This window comes from Gambusia affinis, linkage group LG16 (assembly GCF_019740435.1).
Source record: "Gambusia affinis linkage group LG16, SWU_Gaff_1.0, whole genome shotgun sequence".
Lineage (NCBI taxonomy): Eukaryota > Metazoa > Chordata > Actinopteri > Cyprinodontiformes > Poeciliidae > Gambusia > Gambusia affinis.
In genome coordinates, this window is record NC_057883.1 from 23,676,185 (window position 1) to 23,694,701 (window position 18,517).

At 41.3% G+C, this 18,517-nt stretch overlaps 1 protein-coding gene across 2 annotated transcripts in view; it reads right to left on the reverse strand.

Annotated features, from left to right (window-relative positions):
- The window catches only part of LOC122846449 (leucine-rich repeat and fibronectin type-III domain-containing protein 5-like), a 73,448-nt gene that overhangs the window by 17,981 nt on the left and 36,950 nt on the right, over window positions 1–18,517 (reverse strand). The window contains exon 2 of one of the 2 annotated variants that reach the window (XM_044143433.1): window positions 15,680–15,776. The exons of the other annotated variant lie outside the window; for it this stretch is intronic. The gene's annotated coding sequence lies outside the window, so the exon portion shown is untranslated. The remainder of the gene's footprint in view (window positions 1–15,679; window positions 15,777–18,517) is intronic. 2 annotated transcript variants of the gene reach the window in all.

An 18,517-nucleotide genomic window follows, 5' to 3' on the forward strand; every position in this document is an offset into this window, starting at 1 on the left:
TTCTGTTTCAGACTTTCACACTTGGTTCATCTAATGCAGGCTGGAAAAGCTCTGATGCTGCCGCCACCCGCAGCTTCTCTCTGTCCATCGCAGTGAACCTCATGCATCAGCTAATGGGTTCATCCAGTCAAACAACAGGGGTCATCAGCTGCCTAAATACACCAGAATTAGTGCACTAATTAAATAAAGACTATAAGGCTGCTGCACTGAGCAACGCTAAACACACACACCTACAAACACACATGCAAGTAAATGAAAGTCGATGAGAACAGAGTCTCCAGAGTCACGGCTCTGCAGTCGAAACGTCCAGACATTTAAAAATGTTTGGTTAATGGAAATCAAAATATGGATATTAAAGGAATGAGACATAATTCTACTAAAGGTTTCACTGTCAGTTAACTGGCTGCTAGTTGGATCTTCATCCAGGATTCCTGTGAAAAAACTCATCTGCTATTAATATTAATATTTTAGTCTGTTTTAGTCTGTCTTTTGCATTTTTGTTTTATTTTTATTAGCTTGAAGCTTCTCTTGCACCAACAAACTTTTCATGCTATAAATGTTTTTTTGTTTACCAAGTTAAAGCCCAACAGATTGACTTTTGAAGTATTAGGGCTTTTGCCTCAATGTGCAAACATAAACTAAACTTTAGCCCAAAACATTAACTAACTTTGTTAAATACAACAGTAATTTACTGACTGATGCACATGAACACATTCAGTTAAATAAAACATTGCCGTTTCAGCGATAAGCAGACTGGCGGAGGTCATTCTCCCATCATGCTGCTCTTCTCTAGCAGCTCGTCTTCCATCATAACTCCTGCTGGATTTAACCAGATTGGACTGAATCCATTCCCAGCCTCATGGTTTAGAGCAGAGCCTGACCTGCAGGAACCTGAGCTGACTATGAAGGTCGGCCTGATTGGAGCGGAGCGCTGATGCCCGTAAAGCCCTCCCCCACTCTGAGACGGCATGTTTGGTCCAAACACACTAAACATGCAGCATATGGAGACACATGTACACCACTCCAGTATCGATTTCAGACCAGGTTATGAATGCGCTCATCAGGATTGTGAGTATGACTGCAAGGGGAGGAGAAACAGAAACCGGAGAAGGCCGGGGGGGTAAGTGCCTGATTCACGGTTCTGGTCAACAGCATCACATCACAGCACCGTTCTTCAAAACACAGCAGAGTGTATCCATCGGCGGCTATCAGATTATATAATCTTCAACAAACAATTTCTGTGCCGTAACGTTACTATCAGAGCCGGTCGGAGTGTTTACATGAGAGACGCTGAAGATTCTCGACTGAAGTGGTTCCTCTGCTTGTTTCAAAAGCATCAAGGACATCTGAGGTGCAGATGGAGAGCAGTGCAGACTTCATTCAAAATGGAGCCATTTCACTTGATTTATGCTGTGAATGTAACCTGGAAGCTCAGATGAGTTTTTAGATTGAATACATGCCAAAACATTGCAACAAGAAATAAAACGCTACGTTTGTTTCTCAGTATATCCTGCTGGTCTATAAATCTGCATACAGTTACATTCACTCCTCTGTCTTCCTTCTGAAGTAACAGTCTGAAAACACACAGATCTATCTATCGATCTATAGATCTATAGACATCTACTGGACATGCACAGGTCAGTTTGACCCCAGGTCAGTTTGACCCCATATCACAACCATTTCATCACTTCCTGCTGCGTTAGGAAACCATTTTATAACCATTTACTGGTGCATCATTTTCTTTTCATTTTTAATACAGAATTATTGGCTTAGGAAGCTTTTAGGATGCTATTTTCAAACACTATTAATCTGAACTCATTGTAATTTACTGACTATATGCCAGACTCTCTGCTGTAATCAGGATGTGACCTCATAAAAAACTAATTTCCTTGCAGACGTCAAAGGATAGGAAATGGAATATTATTTTATGGTTGGTGTGAAGCCATTTTGATCCAACATGGTGGATCTCACTACATCACCAAACTAGGACAGAGTTCACATGTTCTTCGTTTAACCCGAACAGAAAAGCAGAACTTTTCATTTCAACCCGTTTCCAAAACAGCCGTATGCTGAACCGTCGACCTGCAGGGGGCGCAGCCTGGCGCTGACCCCGTGACCCCCAGAGACCCTCCTGCTGATCTGCAGATAAATCCAGACAGAAAGCAGCATGGCGGATCCTCACTCAGAACCTCAGTGGGTCAAAGGTCGCGTGCTCCAAATGGTCCACAGAGGCAGAGGTCAAGATGCTTCGAGCCCAGAAGGCTTTGATGTCAAGTGTAGATGGAAATGAGTAAAGATTACATTTAGTGAAAACTTAAATGTGTTCAGATAAAAAACATATTTAGGAAACTGTATCATTGATCAGAAATAATGGTTGGACTTTTAGTCTGAAATCAATCACATCAAAAACCACGTAGCAAAAAAACCAAAACATTTTCAATTCAGGAACTCGTTTGGTGGCTAAATTATTGAATAAATACTTTTATGAGATGAACAACAAATATATTTATATTATTAATCTGTTAATCTGAGCAAAGCTTCAGGAGCTTCAACAGAAATCTGGACCGTAGAGGCTAACGTTAGCGTTAGCTGAAGCATAATGGGAACTAGAAATTATTATTGGTCAAACTCTGATGCAGAAAACAATGAAAACAAATGACAGAATAAAGTCGCAGAAAATGTTCTGGTTGTTGTAATGAGCTCTCCTGGGTTTCACAGAGCCTTTAATTAAGCTCCACCAAGAGGCAATAATAATTTATTTAAACAACCTAACTGGGTCAGGCTCCTCGGCTCAAACAGTCCTGGATGAAACACAACAGAAGAGGAAAGTTGAGACAAGAAAAATGACAATAAAGAGAATAAATGAAAGATTTTAGTCCCATGATGAGGAATTTAACTTTTCTTCTCCTTCATCATCAGAAGAGCACAGGGCAGTTTTTAACGTTTTATCTGTCACCATGTTTCAGCCGCTGGGCAAATACATGAATATTGTTTTTACTTTTCACTGCAGGACTCTTTACTTTACAAATCTGACAGCATGAAAAACAAAAAAGTTCTGCTTAACTTTTCAAATGTCATCTGTGAGAAACTTCATAAGTTAATGAGACAAACAAAAAGATGGAATAATCCACCGTCAGTCACATCCACACCAGTTACACATTGTTTTTGTTCTGGTAGCAAAAATCCTCAAAAATGATTGAGACACTTAGAAAAATGAAGTTTAAGGTCCAGGATGTAAAAAAGCTGCATGTTAGAAAAAAATGAAACGTTATTATGACACATTCAGGTTAATCTAATAATGTTTTCTATTATTATTGAAAATTAATGAAGTTGTGATTTATGATTTGAAGTGAAATCCACGTTTCAAGAGGAGCAACAACATGACATTCAGGTATTAAAAATTATTTCCAGGTTTCTGATGTCATTTGGTATTTGAGATTTTTCAGCTGTGAAACATAATAATTTATTATATGTGAATAAATGAAAAAAAACAACTTTGTGAAGAAGCTGTATAGAGTGTAACAGAGCTGAACTGGTTTCATAACTGAAACAAGACTGCCAGTCTGTCCAGAACACACACACACACACACACACACGCACACACACACACACACACACACACACACACATGCTCCAGTTCATCGATCTGCTCACTCACTCTCAGCTTTCCTCTCCTCTCCTGCATTGTTGTTATGCTTTTCCAATTCATAATTAATTAGCTCTCTGTGAGTGTCAGCAGCGTTCTGCCGCTGAAGTGCGTTTGATGTGGATGGATGAAGAAAGAGCAGAACGGAGGGAGGAAAGCAGAAACGCGTTTCCATCACGCTGGAAGCCGGAGGAGGCAGGAAACACTCACATGCTTCTAAACACAAAGACGCCGTTTTGGTTTGTTTAAGTGCAGATCAGGGAAATGGGATTGGCCCACAGAGTGAAGCATTGTGGGAGGGCATGGCGAACACATTATGACATCAGCTTGTAATGACACATTGTTCGTCTGCTTGTGTGGGAAACATGGAGGATCCTCAGGAAGAGAGCGAGTCAGAAAACCTGGAGCTAAAATAACTCCAGAGTCGCACATTATTCTCTGAATAATAAACACAAATCTGCTCCCTAGAAAATCCCATCCAGCCGAACGGAGGGAGGAGCAGGAGCGTTTTCTGCTGGGAGATCACTTCCTGTACGTTCCAGCGTTGCTGCAGAAGCAATCCCAGCAGCCACTGCAGCTCCTGCTTCATTTCTCTCTAACTGAACTCAGACTGAACTCTCATAAACAAGTCAATTAATTATAGAACTGAAAAGATATGAACTTGATGAGTTTGTTCAAAGGTCATTAAAATGAAAAACCGTCTGGTTATTGCCGTGTACACACTTTGGTGGGTATTATAAGCTGGTCTGAGTGTAATGTTGTTCATCAATCATTATGAAATATTGACAGGTGAGGAGAGCGAATGTGAGTTACATCGAGGAGAGTCAGTCTGATCCTGATAACAAACTACAGATTATCTCACACCTTCTGATGCCTGTTAAGAAAACCGTCTAACCTTTCTGGAGGTTTGGTCTGAGTTTTCACATCTTTGTAAGATTTTCAAAAAGATGCTGCTGTGTCAGCAGACAGGGAGCCGGAGACATTTCCACCAGAATGCTTGTAGAAATGCAGAAGATGCAGGAGATTAAATGCATCTCAGCTCTGGATTATCCTGAACTCTGGTACTGTAACATGTTCTCTCTTTGATTTAAGATGAATGTTAGAGTTTCTGTGTCACTCAGGATGCTCACAACCTGCTGGGAGGAAACATTCTGGGCTAAATTGAGCTAATACTGAATATCAGCAAGAGAAATTAGACTAATCCTCCATGGGATTGACTGCTATCTTTGGTGACATCAATGTTACCTTCTAAGGACCTTCAGTCGCCCTGTGAGTCCAGCTGAAGGATGCAACACATCATGTCTGCAGGCCTGAAGGCCGACTGACTACTGATATTTATCTCTGGAGGAAACCAAAAGTCGTCTTGACATCATCTTCATCGGAGGTTTTCAATAAGACATGAGACACAGAGACAGAGCAGAGACAAATGGACACTGAGACACAGGCAGGACTGTGGCGTGCAGACAGTCTGCCAGAGTGTGTGTGAGGCAGAGGAAAGGGTTGAATAATTTACATGCATCCAAACATGAGCACACTCTTTCATTATTTACACAGCAGCACATCCACCCAACATTCACATAAAAATGCCAGAAAGAAGCTATTCAAGTTCAGAAGAGGAACATTCAGGAGAAGAGTCTGATAATGGACTGAAGGAAGGAGGAAAGGTGAATCACAGCATGAGAGAGTGAGCCAGAGCACATTAAACATGCAGAAACCTTTCTCCAGTGTTTACTTCCCTTCTCCTGTCTTATCGTGTCTCAGCAATAAAAATAGTACAGGCTTTCCTCAAAGTGAACCGCCGTGTTCGAACTGAGTGCTGGGCTCCATCAGCGTTTGTCCCCTAAGCCGACAGAAACCATGTTAAAGTCTTTTAAACCTCAACACTGCGTCCAAGGTGCCCTTGAGCAAAACTGTGGCGCTGGCGCGTCTGCTCCAGTGGAGCAGCAGAACGCGGCCGAAGCAAACGGCTCCCAGGTGTTTCTGAGTGCTGAGCCGGAGGAACCGGTTCTGCTGGGCAAACAGCTGAACTCCAGAGGCACAGCCGAGGAGACGGACGTTTCTGACGACCTGTTTGGGTCAGCAGTGGACTGCGAGGCCGACTGCGTTTCTTATTACTGTAGAAAAACTGGAAATGTTTTAACTCCTCGTTCTGAACTGTAGTGAGGATCTGCTGGTTTACTGTGAAATTCTGCATATGATCATAAACCAGAAAACATTTAAAGGACAGAAATATGTGTAACAGTTGCTGTTAGTATTACGATGCCATAAAAATTTCTATTAGAATATGAGGCTCATTTGTCAAATTAATAGAAAATTACCTTGAAGCAGTTTTAATTTCTGCACTCAAAATATTTTTTGTTCTAATATTGAATGTTGTATTTTCATCAACTGCAGGCAGAAAATCATCATTACCAGAAAAACGTCAGTCTGTGTGAAATGAATCCATATGATGGAGTTACTGAAATAAATGAACATTTCACTAATTTACTCATTTAGAGAGTATAATTCATTATAAAGATATTTACTGTCCTGTTATGTGCATGTGAGTCACTTTGCAGGCCCAAAAGAGTTTCAGACCAAACATTCATAAAAAAAGAGTTAAATCTGATCAAATCTGAGCAAAATTATTCAAACTGCAAACTCCTCCTGACGGATTAAAACATCAGAGCGTTTCTTTGGCACAACGGAAAGAAAAGCATCTTAACATTTTAGTAAAGTTGTGAATTTAGCAAACACAGATGTTTATGGGGAAGGTCATTTCTGTTAAAAATCAACTATTCCTGGATAAATGTGAGGAGTGAAGCTGAACTGTTGATCCTCTCGTTATGTCAGACGGATAAGAAGTGTGATGACAACATGGTGTCATCAGAGTGAGTCTTATCAATATCTGCTGGCTAATCTCCAGAGAATGTGGGTTAAACACAGATTAGCTGCTCACCGAACACACACACACACACACACACACACACACACACACGCATGCACACGCACACAAACACATACAGACACACATACCCACACACACACAGACACACATGTTTGCGCAGCTGTCTTTGTGGGGACTCTCCATTAACCTCTATTCATTTCTACAGCCAAACCCTCACCTTCATCCTAACCCTGGCCAAAACTCAATTCACACCTTAGTCCTAAGTCTGACCCCTGACCCTTGACCCAGCGTTTCTTCCTGTGGGGACCAGGCTTCGGTCGGGAAAATGGTCCCGACAAGGTGTTAAAAACAAACACAAATACAAACTGGACGTAAAATGAGCGAGCTCAGACCAGTTGGTTTTGGTTATGGCTGCAAACACAGTTCATGTTTGAGGTGATTAATAATTCACAGTAACTGGAGGTCAGGATGATCTGAAACCTTCTGTCTCAGAAACTCTTCATGTTTCAGGGTTTGAACAAGAAACTCCAAATAGCCAGACCCGACCAAAATAAAATCAAATAGAAATAGATGTTGGGTTCAGTCTGTTTACATGTCTGTCTCATGTTACGCTGAATTATTAATGGCTGTAAATGGATTTACCAGCTCAACAGAACAGGAGAAATATGAAGGTTGACTCATAACCTACAGAGTGTCTGGAAGTGAAAGTAAGTTGGAGAATAAAAGCTTTTCCTGCTCGACGGGGCTGGACTGTTAAAGATGTTAAAATAGTTTCAACTTATAGGAATCATGGAAACAAAATTAAATAAAACTTTCAACTATAACAAGGACCGCAATTAAACGCATCAGAACAAAAACTCAGAGTTTGATCTGCATTGGATAAATTATTTGATGAGAATGTTAAAATAGAACAGCAGTAAAAAATGTGAACTGTCCCTTTAGGATCCAGAGCTGTCCATGGTGCTGAAGGTCCAGTCAGCACAGAGCAGAGGGGAATGAACAGCTGCCACCACTCTACAGGATACACAGGATATTATGTCCTGTTGTTTAACCTGATAGTTATTTATTATTATGAAAACATTTTCTTGGTTCTGCTGATGAAAACAGAAGCAGGTGAATAAAGATCAACACTGACACGATTTAACTGGTTCAGTCAGAACAGGAATTAAAATGCTTCTTCTCATAAATACTGTTTAATAATCAGCTTCATCATGCAGAGATCTGATTGGTCCAGATGGTCCCAACAGAACCATTCGGTACCAGACTGCAGGTTCTTCAGGCGAACCAGCTGCCAGTTTCACTCTGAGGCAGAAACTTAAACTTCCTCTTTGATGAATCTTTTCTCTCTCTGACAGAACAGCTAAAGCAACTCTTGCTGGAATTCAGTTCAGAATTCAGTTCAGAATCTGCAGAATGTGATTCTCTCTGGACAGAGCTGCCCTGCGACAGACTGGCATCCTGTCCAGGGTGTACCCTGCCTCTATCCTCTCCTCAGGATCTGTGTCTGCTGAAGTGATTCCTTTTGTTTGGAAGATTCAGGTGAATCAGTTCCCTCCAGGCGGCGGTTGCTGCCTTTAGGCGGTTGTGGTCAGGAAGAGGAAGGAGGTCAAGTCAGGGAGAAGTGTCAGATCAGCTTCTGCAGGCTGGAATCATTTTGTAAATAAATGAGTTCAGCTGCAGGATGTAGCAGAAATGTTCCTACTATGATAGAAATATAAGCTGTGGTTCTGACACAGTCATATTTAATATCAGATCTAATCCAGTATGAAGACAGAAAAGCACAAATCAAACACATTTTAAAGGGGCTTTGCTGCTGGAGCTTTTCTGTTTTCTTGTTTTTAAAGTGAGAAGAAACAAGGAGAGAGATCACAACCTAACAAAGATTAATTCACAAGAGCTAACAGTAAAAAAATTACTGCCTGGTTCCTGGAAAAACTGCAGCAGTCAAAACATGCCTTAATTTTCATGGAGCTAAAGCAGAAACTTTAAATGAATGAAGACTGACTGAACTGTAGATTTAATCCGAACTGAATGAAATCCATGAAAACATTTTTAACAAAGTGATTATCTAATAACCAGAGTTCATAACTCCACTATCTGAGTTATACTAAAGTCTACAGGCTTGCTGACACTGTGTAAACTAAAAGGTTCTTTCTTGACACACCCAAACACACACACACACACAAACACACACACACAGAACTCATTAAAAAGCGTAGGCAGTCCATTTCCTGTGGAGGGAGATGATACCATATTTCTCCAAAGACAACAGTCCATATATGGGCAACCGCAGAGCACTTCCTCTAATGTTCCACATACATCAGCAGTTAACAAAAGCACCAGGGGACAGGTGGAGGAAACTACAGAGAGTCAACCAGAATCTGAACAAATTATAAATATAAAATTCTTTGTCTAATTTCTTTATGAATTGTTCTGTTATGAAAATGTTCCCTAGTTTTAATGTAATCAGTGTCTGATGAGTATAACCCTTCTGGGTGCATCATGACTGTTGGCCCACAGGAGGCGCTCTTAGCAGCAGATCAGTTTCATAACGGAGCTTCAGATGAAAAACTGCTTTCAGTCTAATGAGAAAACCATGTAGTGTGTTTCTGGGCCGGTCCCCTCAGTCCATTATGACCCGACCAAGATCAGAAGAACATCCATCAAACCGTGACACCATGAGCCAGGACAGTCAAAGTACTCCCACCAGGCCGGCGCCCCATGCTTTTCATCTAGATCTATATAAACACACACATGAAAATATATATGATACACATCAGGGTTGAGATTTTATGATTATTTAATTATGTAGATTTTAACGGAATAAATCACTTTTTTTCACATAAAAAGGTGCTGAGTGGAACCTTTACATTTGCGTGTTTCTAGTACGCCGGTAAACCTGATGCACACAACAAGCAGCAGTGATGGAGGAAGCTGGTCCTCTGGTCCCACTGGGGGTTCATTTCTGGTTCTAATGGATCTGATTGGACGCTAGAAGAGACTATTGATGTGTATTGAAGTCGTGCTAAAAGCCGTTAGCCTATCAGCGAAGCTCCGCTAGCATAAAATAGCATCTGAATGCTAAACATGGAACAGCTAATGCTAATGTCAGCGTCCTCAAACCTCCAGTTACGTACCAGAACGTCCAGATTACTTCTGTCTCATTGTTTCCTTGAGCCAATATCATATTTTCACGGATGAGTTTTGAAGTTGAAATTTCAAAACTTTCAACTTATTCTCTCCTGATAATTATTCGTTACTTTCCTGATACATTTAAGTTTTATTAACTTAACGGTTACGTGTGAAGGAAACGTGTTACATTTGGTCCATAATTACAAATAAACTTTCAGAGCTTTTCTCAGTCCTGGACCTTACAGGTTAACCTCAGAACAAACCAACATAATTTGAAAATAATCTGGATTTAATCTGGACGTTCTCATGTGAAGTCTGCTGCAGACATGCCTGGGTGAGCCGTTAGCAGAATGTGTGACACAAATGAACTCAGAATAAGAAATAAACAGGAGACAATTAACAAAACTGCAAAAAAACTCCAAAAACAATGTTTTCCTGTTGTATGTTTACATTTTTGCCTCAAGAAAATGATGCAAAATGTGAGGAGGAATCCAGAAGTTGGCAGGATGTCCTGCTAAAACACAAACTACAGGAAGTGTTGGGGAACTTTGTCGCTTTTTCTCAGTATTCTGTCACTTCTGGTTTCTGGGGATGTTTCTAAGAACAGCAACTCTCTGCATCTGTGGCTTTATCTTATTTCAGGAGGAGCAGTGAGGCGTGGGGATGGCCTCTGGACTCAGGGATACAAATACGATTAGGCTTCGACCCAAAGTTCACAATTTAACAAATTTCAATGAAGAATGTGAAAAGAAGAGCACAGCAGACGTTTACCACTGCAGAGGAAAAGAAGTGAGGGATTTTACAGAGCAGCAGAATCACAGATATTAGCAAAACAATCTCCAGAAACTGAATCTGATAACCTGAATAAAAAGAAAATGAGAATAAAACTCTTAAAGTTGAGTGAGGGCCATACAAGAAAAGAGGGACTGGAGATCAGATCCGCTCAGCAGCAGGAATCAGAGAAATGTTCACGTCACAGACTGAAGCTGCAGAGGCAGCCATGCTGGAAAAAGCCACATGCAGCTCCAGGCGAGGAAGAGGAGCATCTGCAAGCTGTCTGACTGAGCACACTGGCTGGAGAGGAAAACAAGAGAGTCTTAGTGAAACACTAACGGCTCCAAAGTGTAAAAGAAGCAGCTGAATATTCTAACATACCCAACAATCAGATCCACTGGTTGGTGCAGCTTGTTGTGCAAAAAGACCAAGGGCATTGCACATGGATTGCATCATCATATACATTATTAAAACTGAAGCAACATTAAAGCCTGCTGCTTATATAAGACATAAATAACATCACAGTTTGGCTCTAGAAGTGAAGGGAGACGATCCTGATGCCAAACTCTCGATGATTCAGGCAGAAACTCAGAGAAAAGCATCATGAGTAGATGTGTTGAGTTTAAGTTTTATTAAGTAGAATTAACATATGTCCAAAAGGTTTTAATAAATCAAAGAAGTATTTTAATACTACACTTTTGATTGTAATATTAACCTTTGGAGTGGCCCAGTCAAAGTCCCAGCTCTAATCTTGTAGAGAATCCGAACAGATCAGGGTGATGGCAAAGAGTCCTTCCAATCTCAAAACCTTCATCTCAATGAAAAAAGATCATTTCTAAAGATATCAGGGTTAAAATGCATAAAGGTCAAGAGCTACAGTTTCTGATGACAGTTACAGGAGCAAAAAGCTGCTCTTTGTTTTCATATCTTTCTGAAATGTAGATGCAACTTTCCCCAAACTTTAGCTCTGCTTCCTTTGTGTCTGTCTGAGAAGTTACAGACCATTTATTCTTGTTTTTTCCCAGAAGTTGTTTTTTTCCCCAGACTAAACAGGGTTGATTTTCCCAGAACTTCTAAGTTACAGTTAGAGCTGCAGTGTGAGGAAACCAGTCCACCATTAGTGAGCTGCATGTGCTGAGCTGTCAACAGGGATTTAGATATAGATTATTTCACATCAACAGACACCACAACAGATGGAAACAAAGAGCTGGATGAGGAACTGATGGAGGAGCGGTGGGGGGTTTATAAGAGTAAAGTGATAAATCAAGACAGGAGAGAGAAGTGATGGAGCCAGCTTAGTCACTACATGATGTAAAAGATCTGAATTTATGGATTTAGATGAACAAATGTGAATAGAAGAAGTAGTATATTAATAACTAAATGTAATGTACATCTGTAATCTGCACCACAGTTACACACTTAGCATAAAAGTACATGAAAAAGCCTTGATTTGCATCCAGAGCTGCTCCGTCTCGGTCCATTTTCTGACATCCATCCTTTGTTTCCAGCCAAGCTGTGGGCAGTAAGTATAAAATAAACAAGTATGGCTGCGCTCACATCCTGTTTCACACACTCCATTTCCTCCTCCTGCCTACGGTGAGAAAGCAGCGCAGAGACGCAGAGGAACACCAAGAACTGCTGCGAGTGTGTCAGAGATGATGAGTGTGTGGAACGTGATGAGGCAGCGTTTAGACTTCGCTTACAGGAAGAGGCAGAGACTCTTAGAGGATAGAAAACACGACAACAGCAAACGCTTCTACTGCCACGCTGACCTGAGGAGAAAACACACGTTTTACAGAAAACGTTGTTTAGTTTCAGAAGGTCCTGCTCAGCTCACAAAACAGAACTCAGTCAGAAAACTGAACCAGAACCTGACAGTGACCCAAACATGTCAGAAAATCCAGTCCCTGGTCCTAGTCAAAGCCCAGATCTCGATCTCACTGAGAGGCTGACTTGAATAGAAGAAAGCTGAAAACATTTCAGCTCTGAAATGTTTCCATGGAGATTTTTATCCATGTTTTTATTGCTTTAGAAAAGGTTCAAAATTCCAAACAACTTCCTCAGTTTTGCGCTGAAGCGGCGATGGAAAGAGGTTTAGTGAATAAGTTCCTGTCCACTGTTGGGTCTGAGCCTTACCAGGGGCATGAAACTCAGAGTTCTCACTCCGACCTGGGAAGGGAGTCACGCTTTGAGAATCCTGGTTGATTCTTTCCAAACCAGGAAGTGGAAACAGCAGATAATTGTGTTCACTAATTTAGTTTTAACAACATGTCAAAAGTTAGATTAAATTCAGCATCATAATCAGTCGGAAACATCGTGAGACCTCACAATCAGAGCAGACTTCAATCCAACAACATGGCCGCCGCTGGCTGGGCAGGTTTTGGTTCTGCAACGCGTCTCCACTTATGTTTCATATTTATGTTTATATGTTAAAACAGATTTATTGGTGATAAGGACTGAGAAAATAATGATCTATACTGACGGAGGTAAAGAAAGATTCTCAACAGAAAAGTGAGCAGAAAACCTCGTTGCGGTTATCGGCCAGTTAACCTGCGACGCCAAAACGATGATGTCAGAAACGCCTGATGTCAGAAAACATGAACTCCTGCAGCAACATAAAACGTTCATTTGGCTGCAACTCTGATGGAAACACATTTTATGTCTCCTATCAATCAGTCCAATAAGGTTGATCTTCATGGTTTGAGAGTCATTAAATCTCACAGATCAGAGATCAAAGGTAAAACATTTAAATGTTGTCAGTAAAGAAGTGAAAGCTGAAGGTGGTTATCAGTTTGAATCGGTTTCACGCGGGGAACGAGTCTCTGTGTTTGTCTTGATGCAGATGAAGGAGAACAAAAGGAGACGTTCAAAAAGCTGCTCAGGAAAAGCAGAGAGGAGTTTGTAAGCATGAGTACGTGAACACCTCAGGGCTCCTGTCCTGTTTATTTTCATTTCCACTCATGAATGAATTTTCCTCTCATCTGTTATCCAGTCAAACCAGAGCCCAGCAACAGGGGAATACGTTACACCGCTGACCCAGACCCGGGTGAGCTTCAGCTGCCAAAACCTTCCTCAGGGACTCTGGTATCCCCCAGCTCACACACACACACACACACGCACACACACACACACACACACACGCACACGCCATGCACACGTGCAAAGTAGCAATATTACCACACACTGAAAAGGACAAGGAGCGTGAAGGAGGGCAAAAGACAGATGAGACATGCTGAAGAAGAATAAGAATAAGAATTAATTACTATTATAGACGTGAAAAAGTTGATTGAAAATAAAACAATCCACCTTCTTATCACCTTCATCTATCAGCCCCATCAGAGCTTCTAGTCTTTTAACACATTCATTCATCTTTCCTTCCTTCGCTCCGTCCAGCCATGCTGGTCTCCATCCATCACCTCAGCAGGTCACACAGACACTTGACTTTCACTGAGCAGCTGCACAAAACCTCACAAATATCATCACAATATCAGGGTGTGCAATATTCAGTACATAATTATTGCGCAATTGTTTGGCTAACACATTTTACAAGTGATAAGCACATATCGCACCTGATATCAATACAATACTTACTAGCATTATGGCCATTGCAACATTTACCGGTCTCATTTTCAGTGGATTATATGGGTCACTAGCTTAGCATTTGTGGTTGCGAGTTGAATTCTGCAGTGACTGTGTGTGAAGTGAGGAAGGAGTCACCAAACAAACGGCGGTTTGTGTTCGATGTCTGCATGGACTCAGCGCTCTGCAGCCGCACGCTGACGCCGTGCAGAGGAAACACTAACTCATAAACTCTGCCTGCTGCCGCCACATACGCTGCTTCACATGAGAGTCTGTCAGCTGAGCTTCTCCTTAACATTCATTTAAAGGATATTTTTATGACAGATTTCTTTGTTTACTTGCTTGCTTTGGAGCAAGTAAACGACTAAAAGTGAAATGTGCCTGAAAAACGGCGCACAGACATTTTGTGTCGCTCTGCAGATGTTCAGCTGCAGTTTCTCTCCTCTTTCCTCTCAGCTGAGTTCAGCAGGCAGCCGCGTCCCAGGGGAGCGCCGGCTGAGAGCTGCAGATTCAGGATCCAGCTGAAGACAGGAAAAAGGAAAGTGGGCGAGATAAACTGAGCTGGAGAGAGGTCACAAAGAGAGGATCACAGGTTCTGAAATTCCTGATCACATAAAGTCCTAAAATCAAATCTACGACTGAAAACCAAACTGTCTGAAGAAACTTTATCAATCCTGCCAACAACTTTCCTCAGATCTCCAGCAGCAGAAGATTGTTGGTGAATAATAAACTGCATCATGCTAATGAACTGTGTGTCTATCCACTCTCATTCACTTTGTTTAAATATCAATATAATTAAGAAAACATGAGGTTACTAAAGAGCTGAAGAGAAACACAAAGCCAGCCAAGCAGCAGCAAAACCCACATTTAACTTAATATGCGTTAAACGCATCATGAAACCATCTTCCCACAGGAGTCAACCTTTACTGGTTTCCTTATTTCCACTGTTGGGGTTTCAGCCAATCAGAGCCAAGGGAACTAAATGGTGCGTCTGGATTGGCTGCTTTACGATGCCAACCAGCATGTGATTTCAGCTTCCCAAACTGAATTTCCTTAAGAATACTTTGGATATGTGTGATACCGATGTGAGGCTGTATGAATAATTATGAACCTGAGTCAGATAAGATGCTCATTAAACCCATATTTATGTAATTTTTCAATTATAATTCCATCTTTAAACAGAACGACTCAAATAAATTTTAAAGTTTCTAAAACTCCTGTGTGTGATGAAGTGAAAGTCTGAAGCAGCAGTTAGCACGCCGCGGTTAGCTCAGCTAGCACAGACAGCGGTTAGCTCAGCTAGCAGAGACCATGGTTAGCTTATCTAGCAGAGACAGACGTTAGCTCAACTAGCAGAGACAGTGATTAGCTTATCTAGCAGAGACAGTGATTAGCTCGGCTAGCAGAGACCATGGTTAGCTTAGCTAGCAGAGACCGTTGTTCAGTTTGTATCATCTGTTCCAGGCAGAAAAATGCTACGGCCTTATAATATTCCTCTGTCTTTTCCAGCTGAGTTTTTGACATCATTTTGTGTTTGCTGAGTGAATTCCAGTCAGGATAAGTAATAATTTATTAATAACCTCTCAAGACGCAGACAAACAGCGAGTCCAGGGTTTCTGTCAAATTAACGCTGAAAGAACTAGAAGAATCTGATGTTTTACCTTCAGAGATGTAGAAGCATTCTGCACATGTTACAGGATTCACATGTGACCACAGGGACTCAGCATGGTGGATCAGACCGCCGGTCCTCAATCCTCACTACAAAACAAACACAAAGTCATATTTAATGTTTTTGCTTTATTAAAGTTTCATCAGCGGGTGGCTGCAGCGGCGGAGAGCCGAGATCTGCAGCATCGACTGAATACAGAAGAAACCCGATTATCAATTAACAGGCTGGTTTTAACTGAGATGAGCCGCTTCGTGGACGATCCTCCCGCACAGGAAACCTGCCCTCAGACGCTGCTGCTGGTATCAATGACCCAAATAACCCGGAGTATCGACCCACAGACATCGCTCTTCCCTCCATCCGCCTCATCTCTTTACATTTTGACCCACTTTCTCCCTTTTCCCACATTTCATCATTTCTTTACCCACACCCAGCCTCCGTTCTTCCCTCTTCGCTTTCCGCTCTCTTCCTTCAAAGGATAGAGGACACGGCTGAAACAAAGGCCGCTTCTATACCAGCTGAGCCAGCAGGACGGAGAGAGGGAGCGAGGGATCAAAACGAGGCAAGGAGGAAAAGAAAGAGGGCAAAGAGTGAGGTGGATGGGAGGGCAGGGATCGGATGGAGCAGTGGAGGCCTGGAGTCAGAGAGCGAGGGATGAATCAGGAGCAGGATGGATGTGAGAGGATGAGTTCGGCTGCAGAGGAGATTTCAGGGATTGCTCTCACGTTAATAGTGTGGCGGTTTCTGGTATCAGCCTGATTGAACGCGGAAATGCAAAGACTGAGTCCATTATGAAATATTTCCCAGAAAAACACTCACATTTCATCAGACAAAGACTCTTTTTGTAAATCTGTGTGGCGACTCGCCATCGCAGGTATGAACACGTCTGAACAGCCATCATCCTTCTGATCTCAGATTATGGAAATTACTGGCAAAACTATTTCTGCTGGCTGAAAATACAGATTTTCTTTCATTAAGAAATAGGTTTAGAAGATGTTTGCATAATGAAAGGTCAGCAAACCTGCCAAACGTGACAGACTGGAGTTAATCCGCAGCGGCGCCCCCTGTCCTCAACACAAGGACATGAAAACTCTGCTGCTAAATCATGCAAATTACCAAGTGACTGATTTGGTGAATTAATCATTGTTTGTAGCCTCCTCTCAGTATTTATTATTGATGAACTTTGGAATTTTGTCCCTGGAAGAAAAACAACCGTGACGACGAAGCGGAAAAACTTCTCCTGATCTGCAGGCGCAGCAGAACCTCAGCTGAAACATCCCAAACGTTGTCAAGCTGTGAATCAACACCAAAAATAAAAAAACTCTGACGAGATTTGAACCCGGTCAGAACCAGATCTATCAGCTGCCATTTGAACAGAAATGCCAGATGAGCGTGGCAGCGGCGGCTGGAGGGATGAGCGCCGCTGAGGGTCAGTTCATGGCTGTGAAGAGACTAATGAGCCGGCACCTCAGGGTCAGGAACGTTCACTCTGATTTCAATCTGCAAGAATGGCTGCATCCTTAATGAGGTCTGGAGAAGAGAAGTGAAAATCCCAGCAGCATGGCCGCCATGACAAAGAAAACCCCGATTTGTAGGCACAGGAAAAAAAGAACAAAGACGTTCTCTGTCTTTATTGGAGGCAAACTTTAAATATTTTATGCAGAAGTAAAATTCACAGCAGTGTTTTAAAAGTGAGACTGTCAAACATAGATGGAAAAATTCAGCCCTAAAACTTCTAATTTATTTAAAGGAAACAGGATAAAATAAGTCGCTTGTCACGTGATGACATCATATTTATGGAGGACGATGTCATCACATTCATGTCAATATGATAAACAAATGAGAACTAGTTCATGATGAAGCTGTGAACTTAATTCAGAATGTTTACCTAGTGAACTATGAACATGAACCTATTCATTCTAACCTGACTGAACTGAACTGAACTGGTTCATGTTGAACGAATATACAACTGATGACGTAACATGAACATGTCACACGATCTCCTGCTTTACCAGGTTGCTACGGCAACCAGACATTAAATTATCCGGCATTAAAACTTCCCGTGTAGGTTTAACTTGTGCTGTGGAAGTGATGCAGCGCTGACCCGCCTGCGGGTCCAGCTGAGAGCTCTTCCTGGTTCTGTGCCTCTGGTACGGTGGCTGAGTGGGACAAAACGGGCAGCGAACACATGAATGAGGCAAAAAATTCTGCAAATAGCCTCATGTGTAAACAGAAGAAACATGAAAAAAATGATATTTTAGAATGAATCCATCTGCAGGAAACCTAAACACCCAAATGTGTGAAACGTTTGGTTTTACTTTAAAATGTTTGTAATTTAGCAAGACAGAAATATTGAAATGTTAAAAACATATAATCTGTTTGTTTATTTATGACACACACACACATTTATATATATATATATATATATATATATATATATATATATATATATATATATATATATATATATATATATGTATATTGCACTGTTGATCTTATGTATAGAGTTTGTACCTAATTTTTCCATAATTTCTCCAAACTGACATTTCTATGCAGTAAAAAAACACTGATTAGGATTTACTTCCTAAAACTAAAGTAAACTCCTCCATGTTTGACCCTTTCAAAGAAATGAAAACAATATTTCAATATTTAAAAGAAGCTTCCAGTTCATTAGCGGTTCACAACCAGCTCTGTGTCCTTTTCTCCATTCTGACACTTTGAACTTGAAGTAGATTTGCATCGATGCGTCAGAGTCATTTCATCGTCACGGGATCACAGAGCCAAAGGTTGGATACAAGTACCACAGAGAATCTGTGTAAATTACCTTATGGGT